Source organism: Phascolarctos cinereus, unplaced genomic scaffold (genome assembly GCF_003287225.1).
Source record: "Phascolarctos cinereus isolate Bilbo 61053 unplaced genomic scaffold, phaCin_HiC Scaffold_5;HRSCAF=322, whole genome shotgun sequence".
NCBI lineage: Eukaryota > Metazoa > Chordata > Mammalia > Diprotodontia > Phascolarctidae > Phascolarctos > Phascolarctos cinereus.
Genome location: NW_027555958.1, coordinates 427,602,596 through 427,607,500, shown reverse-complemented (window position 1 = coordinate 427,607,500; position 4,905 = coordinate 427,602,596). Strand labels below are relative to the sequence as shown.

At 41.2% G+C, this 4,905-nt stretch overlaps 1 non-coding gene across 1 annotated transcript; it reads left to right on the top strand.

The window, feature by feature from the left end:
- The first annotated feature begins 2,037 nt into the window (after positions 1-2,037).
- Positions 2,038-2,111, top strand: TRNAN-GUU (transfer RNA asparagine (anticodon GUU)). Its single transcript has one exon. It is a non-coding gene; the product is annotated as a tRNA-Asn (tRNA).
- The last annotated feature ends 2,794 nt before the right edge of the window (positions 2,112-4,905 follow it).

The window sequence follows — 4,905 nt, the reverse complement described above, 5'->3', positions numbered from 1 at the left end:
ACACAACACCTTGGCTGGACCTGAACAAAGAGCAGTGTTTATATCTTGTATAAGGAGATATTATCAATGCTAGGACAAAATTCTCAGGAAGGAGTGAAACTGTCAAGGCATGGGGGACACCTTCTAGATGAGGAAAGTATTATCTAACCTCTAAGGCACTATTTAAAATTGTTATTATTTTTCTCTGTGGAAAGAAGACCAGCTCTGGAATCTGAGGGCCTAGCTTCTAATCTCATGTCTCAGCTTTGTGACCTTAGACAAGGCCCTGAGCCTCAGTTTCCCCACCTGGGAGGAGGCTGACCTAGATGACCTCAAGAACTAGGATCCTATATGGAATTCTATGTAGGATCCTGTGTAGGACGTTATCTAGAATTAGGATCTTATTTCATTACTCATAATCAGCCTCAAAACCTCAAGGCAATTTTAAGTGATTTCTCTCCCTCATTGTCCACATCTTGTTTTCGTGAATTTTACCACTGCAATACCTTTCAGCTGCATCTTCTTTTTTTCATTCCTACTTGGCCTTAGTTTAAATCTGCCAACCCATTGCCTTTTTAATTGACCAATTAGGGGAAGGATCATGCCTTAATTATCATTACATCTTGCCTAGAGCTTAGTGTAGGCTTACTAAATGGTTCATCAGTGAATCCATCTTCTTCAGTTAAAAGTAATTTCTTCTTTCTTGGACCTGTCATAGCACTTTGTAAACTCTGCTATTCACTTGACAGTTTCATATTGAAATAAAAACAAATCAGCCAATCTAATTTTAGGCTGCACATATTAAAGGTGACACAGCATCCAGAATGAGGACAGAGAGTCTGTGCTACACACTTGGACCTGGTAGAATCTCATTAGGCATATTTATGTTCAGAGCTAGTCAGGTCATTGACAAGATGGAGAAATAAACCCTTTGATTTTGTGATTCTATAATTGTACTACAGTTGTGTGTATCTCTGCTTTCTTTCAGCTGATAGATTGTAACCTCCCTCAATGCAGGAAGCAGGTTGCATGCATCTACGTGTCTCCAATATCTTGCACAGTATGGCAGGTTAGCCATTTAATTAAAGGTTTTTTGAACTAGTTCATTGAATTATTTGAAAGACCTGTGCTTGGCTACTTTTTTTTTTTGCTTGATGATGATAATTATGTTTGATTGACTGATGATCCATGCATATTCAAGTTCCTACTTCAGTCAATAACAGAGTCAATAATATCCCAAATCCCAGCGTTTGCCAGTTAAGTCAAGTAATGTGGCTTCAGTTTCTTCACCTGAAAGTGAATGGGGTTGAACTTTCTGGCTCTAAAGTGCATTCCAGCTTTAATGAGATGATCCCATGAGCCAAACAAATACCATTGCAATAATAATGGTAGCTAGTATTTATGTAGGGCTGTAAGGTTTGCAAAGCACTTTACAAATACTATCTCATTTGATCCTCTCAACTACCCTGAGTGGTAGGTGCTATTATCATCCCCATCTAAGAGATGAGGAAACTGAGGCAGAGTCATACAGCTAGTAAGTGTCTGAGGCTGGATATAAACAGCCACACAAAGTATACACTGCATAGACTCCCTCTAAATTATACAGGCCTATATCATAACACAGACAGAGATGGGGGAGGGGAACAGGTGTGGGTGTGAATTTAATTGGAGGGGGAAAGTCAGTGGCCTGTTAAAGTCCTCTCTGCTAATGAATACTTATGTAAGTCTCCAACTTTCTAAGACTAGAGAAAAGTCAAGTCAACAAGCATTTATTAAATGCCTACTATGCACCAGGCACTGCAGGATTCAAATCTTGGCACAGTTAATGAATGAGTTTTCTGGGACAAAAAAAAAGTGGCCTTCCATAATCTTTGCTCACGAGCTGGGCACGATCCAAAAACAACGCTTCCAGACACCAGGGGGCGCCAGAGGTGCCAGTAGAACCCTTATGTTAGCTCATTAAGCAGAAAAGACTCTACCTTTAAGGATAGACTTCTGAACCGGCCTGAACCGCACTCAGCTGAAGGAGTAAGGGATTAAAAAAAATAGTTTGCGGTCGTCTCTGTGGCGCAATCGGTTAGCGCGTTCGGCTGTTAACCGAAAGGTTGGTGGTTCGAGCCCACCCAGGGACGGGATGCTCTTCAGTTTTGGGAACTTCAATGGAGAGCTGGTTGTCCAGCTACAGTCTCTCGTTACGTTTACAAAACCATTCTCCAGTCGTTCCCTGTACTTTTCGGCCTGGTGTCTCTACCTGTTGCGGCTGCCTTACTCCACTCTCCCCACCTCGGGTTCAAGTTCAGGGTCTGTCCTTGGAATGGCACAGTGATGTGTTTCATCACTCCCTGAGATCACTGCCTCTGCATCCTCCCTGTCTCTGAAGCATCCCGGGTGGAACTCCAGCTCGTTCTCTGGGGAAAAGCCCCAAACCAGGGTGCCTCTTCAGTGGCTGCACCTGCTTTTTCCAACATTTTATTTCTCGCCCATTGAAAGCATCCCTTGACTCAATATGTAAAACGAGACATACAGTTTTGAACATGTCCAATATGGTACTCGATGCTGTTTGACTTCGTATGTTTGTTCCAAGGGTTCTGTTTCTGTTTTCCGAGGGAGGAGGACAAAGTGGGAGGAAGAGAAAATAAATCCTTGCTAACTTAAAACTTTTATAATTTAAAAAAAAACATCCCTTATTGTAGGCTGAACATTGAAACCAGATAAAGACAAGGCAATAAGCACTTTTTCTTTCTTTTTGGGGAGGCAATTGGGGTTAAGTGACTTGCCCACGGTCATACAGTGTTTGAGGCCGGATTTGAACTCTTGACCTCCTGACTCTAAGGCTGGAGCTCTATTCAGCAACAAGCACTTATTAAGGGCTTATTATGACTGTCTTAAGTCCTCGAGATACAAATAGAAACAAAAAGAAAGATAGAAACTTACATTCTTTTTGGAATCACTTAATTTTATTGATGTATTTACATTACCTATGTTCTTGGAAAGAAGTAAAATAGTTTAAGTAAAACATTAGACTTTTAAATCTCTTTTTAAAATGAACTAAAATCGACTTTCTCTTTGCCCTTGCCCTCCTCTCTGAGAGAAAAAGAAAAAGAAAACCAAAAACCACTATGCACATTCTAGGTAAGTAGTCACCTGCAAAGGTCTACAAGGAATAATATACTTGCTGGGGTGGTTTGTGAGGTGGTTGGGTTCTAGTGCATGCTGTGCCACAGGGTGTGGGTTCCTTGCTTGTGAGGCCAGGAACATATATTGTGTATGGAAGACAACTTGGACAATCTATGATCAGTTCAACGTGAGTATTCACCACTGCTTGCAACTTAAGGATTTGACCTTTAGATTACTATCCCTTTGTATTTGGATATTTGGGGCTGCTGAAAGGTGCAGAAAAGGACATTTGTGTAAGGAAAACTGATAAGATCAGTTTGTGAAATATCTGTGCAATGTCATAATTACACGTGGAAGCCATATCCTCATACAATATTGTACCAGAGAAAACGTGAGGCCTTCCAGATTCGTAGCAAAGTGACTTCTTATGCTTGTTTTGTTCTGGCACAATTCTGACATTATCCTGGGAACTAGACCCTTGTCCCTTTTCTTATGACTAAGTCCCTATTTTGTACCCCAGTTCTAGTAAGTGAATGGTATCCTTAGCTTATCTTTCTTATGACAGCTTGTTGAGAACTACAATATCCAGGCTGATATATATTATGTGTATATGTTTCTGAAATTTATCCTAAAGGCTACAGTGAGTTACGTCAACCTAGCAAAAACTAGGATCTTTAATAGAGGCAAGGGGATTGCAATACCAGGTCCCAACAAAGCACCAAAACACTGCATTGCCCAAGAGGGCAGGAGTGGGGCAGGGTTAAATACATTTCAACAGGGAGGGAATCCCACAGGAAACACTGCAAAGAGAAGTTGTTATGTAAATTGTTTTACCTAATAACTGAAAGTCTTTGAGAAAGCTGGGGAAGACTGGGAAGTGGTAAGATCTGGTCAGAAGGGGGGCTCCTTTCTTTTTTTTTAGCTGGTTTTGAGAGTTCTCCTTTCAACTGGTTTCAATTGCCCTCAGGCAATTCGGAGATCTAGAATCAGGTAAAGTCAGTTCATAGTCAGCTGCATTTAACAATCACTGAGGAGGGATTTAAGTAGATGGTCAGATTTATAGTTTAGAATTGTTAATTTAACAACTATGTGGAGAATGGATAGGAGAGAAGAGAGATACCAATTAGCAGGGAGGGATTGGCAGAAAGACCAATAAGGCGAATCCTAAAATAGCCCAGCTGAGATCCGGTGAAGACCCGAAGTAGGGTGGTAGTCATGTGACTGAAGGACAGGAGAAAAATAGAGTTAGGACCAGTTAGATGTGCAACTAATTGAAAATGAGGAGAGAGAGAGAGAGAGAAAGACTCAGGAATGACTCCTAGGTTGCAGACTTGGAGAGCTAGAAGGATGGTGGTAACTTTAATAGAAATAGAAAAGCTTAGAGAAGTGTTTGAGGGGGAGAAATATAAGGATCTCCGTTTCTGGACATGTTGAGCTTGAGACGCCTATGGGACATCAGGATGTTGGTAACTAGGTACTGGATTTCAGTATGAGCCCAGTATCAGGTAGGATGCTGGTGGTTTAAAACTAGGCCAATGAAAGTGTGCAGAGGTAGAGCATAGAGAAGAAGTATCTGAGCACAAGAGAGATTTGAGGACAAGTCTTTTGATTTGATGAGTCAATTTAGCCATGATATATTGGGAGCAGGAGGTCATGTGTTCCGAAACCCAGGTATGAGTTTCTGGGGCTATCTGTTTAGCTGGCTTGTCGTACCTGACAGCCCTTATTATAACACCTTTAGCATTAACAAAGTCTGGATTTGGACGTTTTAATTCACTTAAATGGGGCCATTGTCTCCTCACAATTTCA